General features: G+C 42.8%; 1 protein-coding gene and 1 non-coding gene across 4 annotated transcripts in view; both read right to left on the bottom strand.

The window, feature by feature from the left end:
- LOC114607776 (ubiquitin-conjugating enzyme E2 E1) overlaps positions 1–17,273 on the bottom strand; it is a 56,914-nt gene that overhangs the window by 21,013 nt on the left and 18,628 nt on the right. The gene's annotated exons all lie outside the window — the stretch shown is intronic.
- Positions 16,488–16,560, bottom strand: TRNAK-UUU (transfer RNA lysine (anticodon UUU)). Its single transcript has one exon. It is a non-coding gene; the product is annotated as a tRNA-Lys (tRNA).

Genomic DNA, 17,273 nt, shown 5'->3' with positions numbered 1-17,273 from the left:
TTCTATACAAGATCTCAAAGTAGCTGTTTTACTACAAAGGAATTTCAGAAATAGACTGGAAAGAGAAGCTGCTGAATTGCAACTCATTATCAAACTTAAAACCATGGAGAGACCTGGTCTGAACAAAGACATTGGATTCTTATCTCATTATACATGACAAAGCCATTTTTCACCTTCTCACCCCTTGCTTTTTCCTGTAAGACCTATTGCAGTCGTTAAGAGTCGTCAACAGGCTCATCACAGCTATCTGCCAATCACCCATTCCCACCACCCTTCTGAGCAATACCCCTCCCCACCTTCTCACTATATAGAAGGATCTGGCAACTTCTGTTTCAGTGTATCTGAAGAAGTGTGCATGCACACGAAAGCTCATACCAAGAACTAGCTTAGTTGGTCTTTAAGGTGCTACTGGAAGGAATTTTTTTTTGTTCAAGCTAAGCTATGTGAAGCAGTCTGACAATGTAGTCAGGGTGCTATATAAATACTAGAATTACATTATTATATGCAATAGCACTCACACAAATTGAACTGTAATTGAGAATATTTTTCCTTTGGTTATAAGCAGCATGCTTTTTGAGGCGCAAACAGATTAAAAAGCAAAATACTTTTGTGAAAAGGCCAATTCAATGGCACAGCGGTTTTTTAAAAAATAAAATAGTTCAATTTCTACATCATACTTAAAGGCTTACAAAATACACAGCCTTTTTTCTGGGTGAGGTCAGAAGGATGGCTAGGTTATTCTCAAGAGTATACTGAACCCTCTACTTAGTCCAGCAATAATCACTTCAATTTAGAAGCAAGCCCTGGTAAAAATGGTTCAGGAGAAATTAATCCATTTAGTATTGGCTTTGAAATAGAAAATAAAATCAAGCAGTTCTATTCCGCAAGGGGCCCCTAATTCCCCAGCTTGTCCTATTCAATTCCAGAAGCTTATTTAATATATAAGCAACAGTGCTTCACCTTACAATTTTTTTTAAAAAAATCCACAATTATAGCATACATCCCATAAGTTATCAAGTTTGCATCAACATGCAAAGCCTATTCTTGAAACAGCAATGGAATAATTTCCCACAATTTTTAAACAGCATTTCTAGCTTGTTGAATATTTTCAATCCCACAACAAGGGACAAAGTAATAAAAACAAACAGGAAAAGCAACAATAAAAAAATTCACATAAACAGGTCCAATAGGCAACAAATTAACAATTCTGTTGTTTGGTAAACAAGAATAACTGCAATGGCAAAAATTAATTTTTTTCAATTTAACCATGTAAAACATATGCAAGACATTCAAACCTATTAAATACTGTAAGTGATTAAATAACCAACCAGTGGTCTTGAAAACAGTCTCCACCCCCCCCACATCCCCCCCCACTTATAGCAGCCCCCTCCCTCCCCCTTTGTCTCTCACACTCTTGTGCATGGGTAGGCAAACTAAGGCCTGGAGGCCGGATCCGGCCCAATCACCTTCTCAATCTGGCCCATGGACAGCGTGTTTTTTCATGAGTAGAATGTGTCCTTTTATTTAAAATGCATCTCTGGGTTATTTGTGGGGCCTGCCTGGTGTTTTTACCTGAGTAGAATGTGTGTTTTTATTTAAAATGCATCTCTGGGTTATTTGTGGGGCATAGGAATTCGTTCATATATTTTTTTCAAAATCTAGTCCGGCCCCCCACAAGGTCTGAGGGACAGTGGACTGGCCCCCTGCTGAAAAAGTTTGCTGACCCCTTGTGCCAAGAGACTCTCACTCTGTGGCTTTTGAGCAACTTAGCGATGCTCCAACCCAGGCAGGCTCTTGCCCTGAGCAGAGCTATGAATTCCTGCTTTCCACAAGCTTCTGCAGCAAGAAACTCCCTCTCCTTGACCATTGAAGCAACAGAGCTACAAACACACATCAAAGTGGGGTGGGAAGAGAGGGACACTTGGTTTTTCTCCCCATTTCCCAGACCCGAAGAAGCTCACAGGCCTCAAAGATCAGTGAGGCTTCTTGTGAAAGATGCGGTGGTGGATTCGCCGACCTCTCCCATCTATTTAAGATTCTAACTTCCCCTACGAGTTTACAAAAACATCGGTATTTTGCCTTATTCCCCATTTCACCTGGTGTCCCTTAGCAAACTGATAAATCATAAACAGGCAGGTAGAAAACAAAATTTTAAAATGTGCGTTGAAAGGTTGAAATGATGCTCACTGAGCACAGGAAAAACTGCAATTATACGCATGCTTTTATTGCAAGAGATAGCATGAAAAATGTGGCTATGTTATTCCCTATGTCGCCAGGTAAAAAGCTATCCGAAAAACGTGGCACAGCTCCAAGGCAGTCTGCTGAGCGTGAGGTTTACACTTTGTGAGTTGCCCACATGACGCTAAGATAATATGCAGCACAATCCCCAGGCGAGCTTACTCGGAAGCAGGTCCTACTGAGTTGAAAAGGACTTTTACTCCTGTACGTGCACACTGGATTGCAGATTTGAAGTAAAAAATGCAGGTTGGGCTGCATGGTCTCAGGGTGCCGTTTGAATCTGGGCGTTGGAGTGGAGGAAAATAAAAGCTAAGCATCAAATAATTAAGTTCTGTAATCTATATTGTACTCCTAATTCCTGCAAACACTAAGCCTCTTTCTTCAGCAGGGGAACAGCAGAGCATGCATGCATTTGAGGAATATTGAACTCCATCCTTAAGAAAGGCATAGGCACTGTAGTTTGCTTATCAGATCTCCCACTCTTATCAGATTTCACTGTTAACAATTAACATTAGTAAACACCAGAGAGGTAATTATGCATTACATGGTACTTGCAAAACTGCTGAACTCCGGGAAAATTGATAAAAACCATCAAACTCCACAAGGAGCTTACTTTAGACAAGGCAACAAATCAACACTCATGCTGTCTCTGGAGTCAAACGCTCCTTCCATAATGCAATGAGAAACACTTCAAGGAGATTTTACACCAGTAGCTCAGGGCACCTGCTTTAGACATTTAATGAGGAATATGCTATTTAAAGCAAAAATGTATATTGTTAAGGAATGAGGCAGTATCGCACCAGCTTCAGTAACGGTACGGACTGCGGCACCGTCTAAAGTAGCCATGCCTGCCTGCTATAAAAATACCGGGCTGCTTTTAAAACCACAGTTGGTTTAAAATCTATATAAATCCTTTAGCTCTGCAGAGGCTCTGTTGCTTCCCACAGACCTATTTTAATTTATTTTGAACAAACCCCACTGTGGTTAACAGCAGATTCCACTCGTTAATCTAGCCCATCATGTCAGAAAACACCATCGAGAAGCAAGCTACACTTTTCCAGTAAAAAGTGTATGCCAAATTAATGTATTATAATCATAGCATAATAGGTTCCAATATTCCTGTGGGTGTGGTAGACTTTAATAGTACTGCTTCTATTAATCATGCACATCAAAGTTTTCAAGCATCGTCTTTTACTTTTTCACCCTAATGAAACAAAATCTATTAGCATAGTTATTTCCTCTCAGATTACCTTAGAAATACTTCCCTTCCTATCCGTCTGCAGAATAGCTGGAATACAAAAGTACTGTCAAAAGAGGCAAACAAACAAACTTTCAAAGCAAGCAAAGATGAAGTTAATAGTGACAACTTAGGACGTGTGCCAAATACTCACACTTTCCCTTATTTTCACGCCGCGTATCGCAATAAAAACCAAGAGCCTGGTGACAACTTTACAAAATGAACAAAAGCAAAAGCTTTCACAGGCCAGAGCCCACTTCACCAAACGCACCAAGAGTTTTCCTTGATCGACAAATTATATACAACTCAGCAATGCAAGGGGGATCCATGTGTCTCACATTAGCACGCAGGGTTATCACTTTTCAAATACTTCATTTTTCTTTCTTTCTTTTAAGTCATTGTATTTAACAGCTAAGCACTCCACCTCCAAGCACCTAGCAAGTTTGGCGATAAAATGTAATTCCCTTTGTAGTTTAGAAATGTCACACGTACGTTTTGGTTTCGCACTATTTTTCCAGCATGAAAAAACAGTTTGCTAGGAACAAGCCCTAGTGATAGTCTAGCCCAAACCAAGCTGGTATGCTTACTGCAAATTTTTTGAATTGTGTAGGTATAAGCGATTGTGCTGAAACCCAGGGAAACTGCTCAATTCATGTAAGCGAGGTGTTAATGCAGACAGCTACTGTATCAGTGACACTTTAAACGCCAGTAAACAAGACCCATGACCCAACTACCAGATTCACACAAAGGTCTTCCTTCAACAAACATTCTGAGTGCAGGTCAATGTGCCTTAATTTTCCAGTGACATGGGGATAAATAACCCACACATGTATAAACAGAAAGTGCTTATTCTCAGGTAAACACGTTGGCAGTGAGTCACACACACAGAATCAGCAAAGCTTTTTGAAGAACAACAACAAGATGAGCTCTGTTGAGTATGGGACTGTCAAGGAGCAAAATACCATCCGTGAATCTCCTCTCATCAGCTACTACCTCTCCCTGTCCTTTTTCTACAACCTAGAAAAGCACACCCACAGCGTGGCCTCTTAATTATGGTATGTAATTTTGAACAATAACTAATTATATTATCCAGTGTACCTAGACCAGAGGTAATGCTTTAGGTGTGTAATAATGATAAGAGGCTGCATTGTTCTCTTTTAGTGTAGCAACTGCGCTGGTAGGACTGCAAGTTTTAAAGCTCCACAGAATTCTTCCACAGATATTCTGGGTCAGGCTCCATGTCACAACTAATGTGTGAATGCACCTCCATTACGAAAACTTTAATCTGAATTGTTTAAATATATAAAGCGAATTAAAACTCCGTATCCGCTCCACGTAAATGCCAAACGAGAAGCAACACTAGTCTGTGACTGGATGTCCCAACATCTTTGTTCGTTTTGGTTAAACACACCTGGAGCTCCTAGCCACGGCACTGGGAGATGGGTTTTAAATTCCCTGCCCTCACCCCCATGAGGTGCCATTAAGCACGAAGTTGGGAAACCCTTTCAGTATGAAAGTGTCACTTTCGCAGAATAATGAAAAGGGAAGTCTTTGTGGATCTTAAAGAACAGAACTGTTTGGAGTATTTTGTGGCTAGTCATTTAGACACAAAATTTGTACCCTAACTGGCACAGCCCCAATAAGGAAGTTACTAGAGCCAATCTCACTGAATATTAATTCATCGAATACGGCATGCCCCCACAGCAAATGCACTCAAGTTGCCACATACCCATCACACCCCATTTGAACGGAAGGTAGATGCCATCAAATTGGACCAGGGAACACCTGTATTAGTTGCAATATACGGTAAGTACCCTTGGGATGCGGGTGGCGCTGTGGTCCAAAGCATAGAGCCTAGGATCAGAAGGTTGGCGGTTTGAATCCCCATGACGGGGTGAATTCCCATTGCTCAGTCCCTGCTCCTGCCAAGCTAGCAGTTCAAAAGCACATCAAAGTGCAAGTAGATAAATAGGTACCACTCCGGCGGGAAGGTAAACAGTGTTTCCATGCGCTACTCTGGTTCTCCAGAAGTGGCTTAGTCATGTTGGCCACATGACCCGGAAGCTGTACGCCAGCTCCCTCGGCCTGTAAAGCGAGATGAGCACCGCAATCCCAGAGTCATCCGCGACTGGACCTAACGGTCAGGGGTCCCTTTACCTTTACCTTACCCTTAGTAATGCCCAGAAACAAAGAAAAGGTCCAGAATCATCTCTCCACCATTCACTTACTGCATAAAAAAATCGAAAAGTCTTTCAATTGTTTTTAATAAGCTAAGCACATGACAGCCACATTCTAGAAGCAGAGAGATCCCCTTTGAAAAAAATCTTCCTGCCTTGCCAAGCTTCTATTAGTCATGAGAATGAGAAGTGCTGGGACAAACTTGCCTAACAAGTTGTGTAACTGTGTGTTAATCAGGCCAATGTTGACACCAATAAAGATTACACTCACCCCAAATAAAACCAGAGGAATCATCTCCTTTTACTAAAGAACGTAAAGTGTGATTTATGTGGGTGGGTGTATATATAATATTAATACATTCCGGGATGGGGGAGGGAATTAAAAGCTTGCATTCTGACACAATCACTTGTATGGGAGGTGTGCACTAGCAGACTTTCTAGTGGTTGTAAAAACTAAAGAGCAGGAAATGTTATTTTAGGGAGACCTGAGGTTGAACTAGTGTCAGAAGGGTTTACCCAAAGGACAGCAGCTCCCAATGCTGGATTGAAAGCATTTCACTGGATTGGGTCCAGCCTTGTTCAGGCCTTATGCCTCATCAGGAAATCTCTTTCCATATATAGGAGGCACAGGGCCAAGCAACATCCTGCCCTGTGCTTCCTACACACAAAATTTTCTGTTCAGGCATATTGCCTGAGCAGTGCTTGAAGTCACCAAAATCAATGGGCGTTAAGCCGTGTATTTCAGCGCTGCAATGTTACACATTCTCACCTGGGAGGAAGTCCCACTGAACTCAAAATGTGCCCAGAGAATTTCAAACACTGATAATGGGTCTCAAACCCTTGGTGATTTAGGGACTTCCCCTGCATGTTGAAGATCCGGTGGATTGAGTGGATGAGACCAAGAGTGGGTCCAATGGTCAAGGAGGCAGCTTTTGCACATGCTGTAGAGCAGCGATTCTCAACCTGTAGGTCCCCAGATGTTTTGGACTACAACTCCCATCATCCCTGAGCTCTGGCCTTGCTAGCTAGGGGTGATGGGAGTTGTAGTTCAACAACATCTGGGGACCCACAGGTTGAGAAAGGCTGCTGTAGAGGGAAGTGAGGGTCAGGTGGGGTTCGTCAACCTCGGAAAGTAGCCCATTTTGGAGAAGGAAAACTCTGTTCCTAAACCTCTGCTACCTTGCAGGACATCTTCAGAAGAAGAAAAGGCTAAGGAGGAAACCCAATACAACTCCAGAGTGGAGTCCCTAAGACAGTTGGATGGCATATTGTACGCCTCCTTCTGCCAATTCTTGCAGACATGCTGGTGCCAAACTGCTTTTCCTTTGGACCATACCAGCGAAGTCAAGAGGAGGGTCTTGTCCTCTGGGCAGCCCAAGACCTCCATGCACCCTGCCCAGTTTTGCGCGCCGAGCAGGTCACTTTGGTGCTGCTAGCACAGCAGTTTGGCTTCACCCCAGGAAGCACACTCCATTGCCTCTTGAGATAGACAGGTGCCAATATTAATCTGGTACCCTAGGAATGCTCAACTGATTCTACAAATTGGATTGAATATTAGTATGCCTTAGATTTTGTTCCACTTCCAGTGTTAATCACTGATAAAACTCTTCCTCCTTCGTTTCCAAACCTCAGTCTACTAATGCTAATAACTAAGCGACTTTCTGAGAGCCAGTGTGGTGTAGTGGTTAAGAGCGGTGGACTCGTAATCTGGTGAACCGGGTTCGCTTCCCCGCTCCTCCACATGCAGCTGCTGGGTAACCTTGGGCCAATCACACTTCTTTGAAGTCTCTCAGCCCCACTCACGTCACAGAGTGTTTGTTGTGTGGGAGGAAGGGAAAGGAGAATGTTAGCCGCTTTGAGACTCCCTAGGGTAGTGATAAAGCGGGATATCAAATCCAAACTCTTCTTCTTCTTCTTCCTTAAAAGGCTGCAAGACCCTGAAAGTTTTGTTCGCGTTATGTATGGAACGTTTGCTATCAGATTATTGCCAGCTTTTGTCCTCCTTATAAAAATAGCATGCTTTTTCCCCCCTTCAACTCTTCCATTTTTTACATCTGGAGGTAACGGAACGCAAGTGCGGCCCCGACACTATAAAGGAAGGAAGACAAGAAAAAGGCAACAACACACAGGCAAGCTTAGTCCTTGCTTTCAAGTGACATAATATATTCAGGGTAGTTTTCATAAGTTCACAATAAGAGAACAGCTACACAATGGATGTCTTGTCCGGGCGCCAAAAGATAACTAATCATTGCTCATATTAAATTTCTCTCAGCTGCTCTTAAAACTTTCCACAAATGAAGCGGAGCGACAAGAGATAGCCTTTTCTAAGAGCAGGACGTGTACGTTTTAACACTCCTCCGAGATCCTCTGACATAAATGTCAACTGCAATAGCCAAACCTTTTTAAACACGTTTACTGCTTCACCCCCTTATATTTTTTGCTCTCTGGGCAATTAATTTCATAATTTTAAGTACCATCTAATAAAATGGCAAGATGCGGCAGTTACCCAACGCTATAAAGTGCTTGCTTCCCTCATCACTTTCTTTCAGAAGAGCAGCCATTTCTCCCAAAAGCGTGTACTTAAGTTTAACTGTCATGCCCCCTTGCTCTCCCTCCTCCCCACAACTTATTAATTCTTAACAGGTTTAAGGATTCTATTCAACACTTTACAAGCCAACTCTATAGGGCTTTTACAAGCACCTTGTGGAGACGTCGCTTGCAATGAAGGACTCTGTTCTGAAAGGAATACGAAGATAGGAAAGGGCCAATGGAACACGGTTTTAAATACAGTAAAATTAAGCAATTGGCACAGAAAACACACACAGAGAGAAGGGGGGAAAAGAATATTCACATGCAAAACTTGCATTCATTACCCATTTTGCAGTACATTTTTTATATGGTCTCAACTAAAAAAAAGGCCTATCTGATTTAGAAGTCAGTAGCCAAGGGCTTGGTCTTGATTTTTCTTTTCTTTTTTTAAGGTTCAGAATATAGAGAGTGCAATTGGGCACCGCGAGACCATATAACACTGGTCTAAGACGCACCTAGTTTATAGAGGAGGAAAACAAGAAAAAAATTATTCTGAATGAAACAGTGGATGTATGATTTTTGTGGTTCATGCTGTGGCCACAGACATGTGATCTGATGGTGAATTTGGGGTGACCCAATGCAAAAACCCTGAGGATCCATGCGGATCCATGCTTTGTAACCACGTTTTCACGCCATTGCGGCCCCACGCAACAGTGGGTGCGTGATCTTTTTGGTGCAGGCTGTAGCCATGGACATGCTATGTGATCTGATGGTGAATCTGGGGTGACCCAATGCAAAAATCCACACAAGTTTCCAAAAAAAATAAAGAGTGTAAGAGTGCAAGAGTGTATTAAGACAGACTACTGCTCAAGTGTAAATTATGGGAACTCTGAAAAACTTTTAACTTTTAATAAACTGAAGCTATCTGTTTCACTTTAAGTAATCTACTGATTTTACTGGAAGACTGTGGGGTAAAACAGATAATTTGAAGAATTATTATTATCTTGTGCTTATCACAGGAATCTAAGATTGCGCTTTAGGAATTCATTTTGGAGTTCATTTTGGGCCACTGATTAAACGGGGTATGTGTGGACAAACATGCTACTCCTTGAAATAATACAAACACCTTTAGCAACCATGAACATTTTTGAGCAAACTGATTCTGGCCTTGATTTCATAGTCTCGACTCCAGACAGCAAGCTCAGCTATTTTCAAACTCTAATGTTTCTTTTACTATTAAGGTAACAGAACAGAAAACCACTAGCCTCTGCAGTAACTAGCAGGTGATGACAACTTGGAAAAGTACAAGTTTCAAGGACAATGTCATTTTGTTTAAAATGACATATATGAGGGTACTGCATAGATGAATAAAACTGCATACTTTATTAGCAATACGAACAAAAACTTGAACATGTTCATTTTTTGGAATTTTGTGTAACTGGCTATTTTTTATGCTGCATTGTAGTAAAAGCTGAATACAGTGGTACCTCGGGTTACATACGCTTCAGGTTACAGACGCTTCAGGTTACAGACTCCGCTAACCCAGAAATAGTGCTTCAGGTTAAGAACTTTGCTTCAGGATAAGAACAGAAATCGTGCTCCGGCGGCACAGCGGCAGCAGGAGGCCCCATTAGCTAAAGTGGTGTTTCAGGTTAAGAACAGTTTCAGGTTAAGAACAGACCTCCGGAACGAATTAAGTACTTAACCCGAGGTAACACTGTATATCTGATGATTATCAAAAAGGCCAGTATTGCTCTTTCTGTCTTGTCGCTGATGTATACAAATGAACGAATGTGGAATGAATGCTACCCCTGGAAAAGGGTGGGCTGTCACAAACACTACAGAAAAACTTAGAAGCACATGCAGAGGAAATAACTAGTGAGCTCAGTTAACAGACCATGCATACAGACATGAACATGTAAGCATATTGTGCAGGAATTAAGCCTTCAGAAGGCACTTTAGAAAACACTGGTAACTAATGGGGAAATACAGAGACTTGCAGGGACGGACGGACCGGGACTTGGTCTAAGGAAGCTGCAGAAAAGCAGTTAACCACAACCAACCCCAAACCTAGCTGGTGTAAGGAAACAGATAATACAAGATTCAGGCCTTAGAGACAGGAAGCATGGAGCAGAAAGGGCACAGGGCAATATACACAGATCAAAAGACACTTGACTGACAGAAGAGACTTGCTCTCTCTGCCTCTCTTAGGTACAGGCAGGATAAAAATAAATGGTTTATTATTATTATTTTAATTTAAATCTTTTTTTAAATTTAAATTGGATTTTTGAAATAAAATGCTTATGGAGGAAAAATCTTTCTAAAGATAGTTTTTTGTTTAAGTAACATTAGAGTCCAAAGGCTATCCATCATGAAATAAGGATTTGTTTTAAGTTTTTCATGTGTACTAAAACTCATTCTAAGGTGTGTGTTTTTTTGAAAGTTTAACCGCATCAGTTAACAAACATGGATACATACGCTATAATGTTATTGTTTTAGTTAAATAAACTGTTTAAATTGTTATTAAGGAAATGATTATTTTTCTCCTTCCAATAAAGTACAGCAGAAAAGTTGCCCAAATATAAACACTTATTAAACCTCACAATAATTTCATAATTATCGGTCTATGTATTTCTAATAGTATAACCAAATCAGTCATTTTTTATATATAACTGTAAAAACTACTCTGAAAATTCATTATTCCAAAAATGAAACCTTCCTCTGGTTGTAAATATTAAGACGATACCAGCAAGAATGAGTCTTTCTGTTAAAAAAAAGGTTTAAAGCAGGTCTTACTGACTAGTGATTTAAATTGTGATTTCAATCAAATTCACCCTGGGCACAGAGAAGGACTTTATCAGCACTGCTGCTCTGCATTCTTGAAGCTGTTTGGCCCATCATGCCATTCCAAGGGTGGGCAGGCTGCAAGAACCAACTCAGGGGAGAGAATAGGGTTGCCTTCTTCTATACGCTGTCACCACCGCTGCAAAGTTGCTGTAACCGAGTGCCCTGGAAAGCAGGTTCAAATTCTGCCTCACCAGCAGCCAAAGCATAGGTAGAACAGCTGGACCAAGAAGAGACAGCTTGGAGCCAGCAGGAACCCAATTAGAAGGTGCCGACCAGTGACCATTTCAAACTGGGCAGACTTGTACATACACAATAATCTGACCCCTTTGGCCTCGGCTGCATTGCACAGATTATTATTTTAAGTGTACTGGGAGGTGGGGATGGGCTAAAAGTATGAACGAAACCACGCACAGACTAATTCTGGCAGCTCTACAGGAGCTCCAAAAGGCTAGCCAAATTCTGGACTCTTGGCAACCGTGTCCCTGCCCTGCAAAAACAGAAACAAACACGATAAAAGGAAGCTTTAACCTCTGTCGTAGTGAACCTCCCAGCCAGGGAAAGTTTTCCAACTTGCCAAACGCACTCATGAAATGACTCAGCTGCTGCCTAGACTCGCTTTTATCCCAAGCATGAGGCAAGCAGATCAGACAAAAGAAAGAGCGAGCCCCGGGAAGAGTTGAATCCAAAGATCTGTGCATGCTCTGTTGCACACACACACACACACACACACACACACACACACACACACCTTCCACACAAGTGGGCTCTCCTACCACAATTGATTTCGTAACACAGGAAAAAATATATGTGCAAAGCTGGCCCCAACACTGAAGCAAAGGGGAAAGTGTGCCTGCATATCGAGTGCAATTGCATATGCCACAATCCCCTGGTGCAGGCTCCTAAAGTAAGCAGGAATGGAATTCTACCAAAGTGGAGAAGACAGTCCTATGCTGAGAAGGCAATGCTCTATTTCCCCCCCCCTCCAAAATTTTTATTGGTTTTCCAAGTTTATAACAAATATGACATACAAAAAAGAAAGAAAAGAAAAAGAAAGAAAAAAAGAGCATACAAATAAACACATAATTCTTCTAAAATCCAATTTAGTTTTCATTGTTAACTGACTTCCTCAAATCCCCAACTGAATTCCATTGTATCCCCTTGTAACAGTTTCCCAGTATCTTCTTTCTAACAAAATTTGCTTTTTCAAATTACTTTCTTTGCTTCTTTACATAGTTTCTCCCATAATGTTTTACAATTTAGTCATATTCTATTCCTAAGCCAAATTGATAAAGTCAAGTAGCTTCTACTTGTCTTATATTACAGTATTTAGTTAAATAGTCTTTACATTTCTTCCACAATGCTCTGTTTTCAACATATCGACACCTGAGTGGTTGGATCTCAGACCTGACCAGATCTGCTCCAAAGAGAACAGGAAGCAGCGTCCCTACCAGAAACCACATCCCCCAGATCACACCCCACACAAAGGAGCTTGAACAGAGGGGACTCTACCACCTCTTCTCACGCCTCGTCAAAGCTGAGGTCGAGAGATGGAGAGCTTAGCAGCCCACCTGCTCTACTGGGAAGGTAGAGACAAGTCACATACAAACTCTGGATCCCGGCAGTGAGCAGTTCCAGGAAAAGGCAGGGCGATCGAGCTGTTTCTGACAGCCACCAGGCCCTAACTACCCAGTACTATTTTGGCTGCCCATCGGTATTAGAACCTTATACAGTGGTACCTCGGGTTAAGTACTTAATTCGTTCCGGAGGTTCATTCTTAACCTGAAACTGTTCTTAACCTGAAGCACCACTTTAGCTAATGGGGCCTCCCGTTGCTGCTGCACCGCCGGAGCACGATTTCTGTTCTCATCCTGAAGCAAAGTTCTTAACCTGAGGTACTATTTCTGGGTTAGCGGAGTCTGTAACCTGAAGCGTATGTAACCTGAAGCGTATGTAACCCGAGGTACCACTGTATATACAGTCGTACCTTGGATCCCGAACGCCTTGGTACTCAGACGTTTTGGCTCCCAAGTGCCGCAAAAGTGAGTGTTCTGGTTTGTGAACGTTCTTTGGAACCCGAACGTCCGACGGGGCTTCCGCAGCTTCTGATTGGCTGCAGGAGCCGCGCTTTGGTTTCTGAACATTTTGGAAGTTGGACAGACTTCTGTAATGGATTCCGTTTGACTTCCAAGGTACGACTGTATAAGTGAATTGCCAAATGGCACCTTAAGCTTAGGTTATGGTCACCACAGTGGAATGTCTAGGTGCCACCTTTTTATCCCTGGTGAAATATCGTCATCGCCATCGCATTTCTATACCACTTTATATTCTAAATTTTAAAAAACTCAAAGCATTTTACAACACATTAAAACATCAAATAAAACAATCCAGAATGAAACAAACTCAAGCTTCAAGAAGACTTCAGATCCTTTCCTAAGGGACATTTTGCTTTCCCCATATTTACTTATCTACTATATTTCTATAGCTGCCCCGTATCAAAAGTACTCTAGGAAGCCAGTGTGGTGTAGTGGTTAGAGCAGGCATAGGCAAACTCCGCCCTCCAGATGTTTTGGGACTACAACTCCCATCATCCCTAGCTAACAGGACCAGTGGTCAGGGATGATGGGAGTTGCAGTCCCAAAACATCTGGAGGGCCGAGTTTCACTGTGCCTGGGTTAGAGTGTCAGACTAGGACCTGGGAGATCAGGGTTCAAATCCCCACTCAGTCATGAAGATTGCTGGGTGACCTTGGGCCAGTCGCAGCCTCTTACCCCTACCTCAGGGATTCACGGAGGAGGGGGTGAACCATGTACTCCTTGGAGAAAAAGGTATGGTATAAATGCAATAAATAAGCTATTCTGCTTACCATCTTAAGAAAGCTGGAGGGGCCAGCCAGGTGGAGATGTCAGACGCCAATCTGGCATCCAGAGATCTCCACGTGGTCACAATTGGACCTGCACCAGTCGCAAAACACACCTGGCACCTGGGGGATTTCTAACACTGCTTCTCACTTGGCTTTACAGTGGTACCTCAGGTTCAGTACTTAATTCGTTCTGGAGGTCTGTTCTTAATCTGAAACTGTTCTTAACCTGAAGCACCACTTTAGCTAATGGGGTCTCCTGGTGCCGCCGGAGCACGATTTCTGTTCTCATCCTGTAGCAAAGTTCTTAACCTGAGGTAATATTTCTGGGTTAGCGGAGTCTGTGACCTGAAGCGTATGTACCCTGAAGCGTATGTAACCCGAGGTACCACTGTATAGCTCTACTTTCACAGATTTGCCTCCCTACCTGTCTGGGAAGGTGAGAGTGCACAGCGTTACACAAGCACAGGGCACAGTGTTACACAAGCAGGCTGGAGGCAGGTGATCCTCCCTGTGGACCAGCCCAGGCAAAGATTTAAAAAAGAGAGTTGTTCATTTAGCCCACCTCACCTGTTGAAATCTCCACTGCGCATTTCAAGAACCCCAATCCCGCAAGAGATTTTTGAACATCACACCCTTTCGGTGATTCATTGTCAAAGCCTGGGCTTAACTTGACAAAAACCTCAGAAGCCGAACAGCTTTTTTATTGACATGACTAAGACGATTACAAAACAAACCACCAGAAAAAACAACAACACGCCGCCGAAATCAAAATCAAAACCATGAGCCAGCATAGCGCACTCAGCAACTCTTGCAATTTGAAATAAGGAGAATAAATCTCATCAGTAAGGAAATGAAGTGAATCGGAGCATATCACCATTTACTATACACAGGGAACGGGACTGAGTTTCATTAAGCTCCTGTGAAGGCTCGAATCGTAAAAATGCTAGAGTGTCCATAAAAGGCACTCTAAAGCATCCGAGATCACAAATATTTTAAACTCCCTGACATGATAACCATGGTCTCAGAAAGCATCAAACTTAGTTTACCTTGTCTTTTGAGCAGAGTGAGCAGTCTTCTTCAATCAGCACAAAAAGAGAGAGCGTCAAAGCCCAGTACCCCAACTTGCATATTAGAATCCTACTTTGAACCTCATATTTCGTGCGCCTTCAGAATTTTAATAGTGAGGAATGTTCCTTCTGATCACAAAACTATTGCATACTTGTTCCCCTTAACATTTCTGGTGCTTTCATCATGTAAACCTTTAAAAAGGTAAAGGGTAAAGGGACCCCTGACCATTAGGTCCAGTCACAGACGACTCTGGGGTTGCGGCACTCATCTCGCTTTATTGGCCAAGGGAGCCGATGTACAGCTTCCGGGTCAATTGGCCAGCATGACTAAGCCGCTTCTAGCGAACCAGGGCAGCACACGGAAACGCCGTTTACCTTCCCGCTGGAGTGGTATCTATTTATCTACTTGCACTTTGACATGCTTTCGAACTGCTAGGTTGGCAGGAGCAGGGACTGAGCAACGGGAGCTCATCCCATCGTGGGGAGTCGAACCGCTGACCTTCTGATCAGCAAGTCCTAGGCTCTGTGGTTAAACCCACAGCGTCACCCGCGTCCCATGTAAACCTTTACCCTTTTGTATAACCAAACTAGAAGAGCAGATAGTAATATGTCTCTTAAATAACCAAGGCTTGGGGTTTCACAGACAATGGCTGCAGGGATGCTGTGGAAAGGGAAGAAGTTGCTTGCAGCCACCTGAGTGATACAGGCCCCATTAACTCAGGCTGGATGTTTTATTTTGTAAATGTATATTTCACCTCTCCAAAAACCGTGCAAAGCCACTGGCAAGACAAGAAACTAAGCAAACCAAAGCTAAACTGTCTGGATAACTCAGTTGGTTAGATCAGGCATAGGCAAAGGTACCACTTTAGCTAATGGGGCCTCCCACTGCCACACAATTTCTGTTCTCATCCTGAGGCAAAGTTCTGAACCCGAGGTACTATTTCTGGGTTAGTGGAGTCTGTAACTTGAAGTGTCTGTAACCTGAGGGTGCCACTGTAGTATTCAAGATGGGGGGCGGGGGACACTTACAGGAGCTGTTAAACCAGGCACCCTCAAACTCGGCACTCCAGGTGTTTTAGGACTACAACTCCCATCATCCTTAGCAAATAGGACCAGTGGTCAGGGATGATGGGAGTTGTAGTCCCAAAACATCTGGAGGGCTGTGTTTGCCTATGCCTGGGTTAGAGCGTGGTGCTGCTCACAGCAAGGTGGCAGGTTCGATCCTCGTATGGGACAGCTGAATATTCCTGCATTTCAGGGGGTTGGACTAGATGATCCTGAGGGTCCCTTCTATGATTCCAACACATGCGGTGAAGTAACATCCAGTTTGTCCTCAAATAGGGAACAAGCCACTTCCAAGTCACTCTGAGGGAAAATGAAGCTCCCCCAAAATTTCCGTAGGTTTGGCTCAGTAAAAGACAGCTCCTTCTTCCTTTGACCAATGGGCAATGCCTCACAGAATCATAGAACTGTAGAGTTGGCAGGGACCACAAGGATCATCTAGTCCAACCCCCTGCAATACAGGAATCTTTTGCCCAATGTGGGGCTCGAACCCACAGCCCTGAGATTAAAAGTCTCATGCTCTGCCGACTGAGCTACCCCAGCTTCATGCATCAAGGAGTTCAAAACTCTTCTATAGCACACGCCAACTTATGTAATTTCCCCCAATCTGATTTTATTAAGACCTTTCATAGTACAATACAATAAAAAAACACACTAATCTAAACAAAAATAACGGAAAGTCCTCTCTCATAGGTAGATCTTAACTTGTCCCACATGGAAAGATGTGAACCCTTTCAGATCTCACCTGGGAGAGCTCCCCTTGCCTGCCTCTCACATAGGGTCCTTTGCCAACCACCCAACAGCTTCATCTGCAGGCAAACCCTTCATTAACCCTGAGTGGAGGATCAAAAAAAACAAGGGGGAAAAAAACACACCCACAAAGCAACAGAGCAAGGCAGAAGCAAGAAAAAGCAATAAAGGAAAAGAAAACACAGATATAAAAATATTAAAGGCGTAATAAAATAGTAAAGTAATAAAAAAAGGAAAAGTAGTAAGTAAAAGAGACACTCAGCTACCTGCCTGTCAGTTGTATATATGAGAAGCACATGTCAAATTTATGTAGGTAAAAAAAAAAAAAGGTAAAGGACTCCTGCACAGTTACGTCCAGTCAAAGGTGACTATGGGGTTGCGGAGCTCATCTCGCTTTTAGGTTGAGGGAGCTGGCGTTTGTCCACAGACAGCTTTCTGGGTCATGTGGCCAGCATGACTAAACCACTTCTGGCGCATGGAGGACAAGCACACAGAAACGCTGCTTA

The sequence above is a fragment of the Podarcis muralis genome, chromosome 12 (genome assembly GCF_964188315.1).
Source record: "Podarcis muralis chromosome 12, rPodMur119.hap1.1, whole genome shotgun sequence".
Lineage (NCBI taxonomy): Eukaryota > Metazoa > Chordata > Lepidosauria > Squamata > Lacertidae > Podarcis > Podarcis muralis.
The sequence above is the reverse complement of the archived record's forward strand: the minus strand, read 5'-3'. Positions and strand labels throughout refer to the sequence as shown.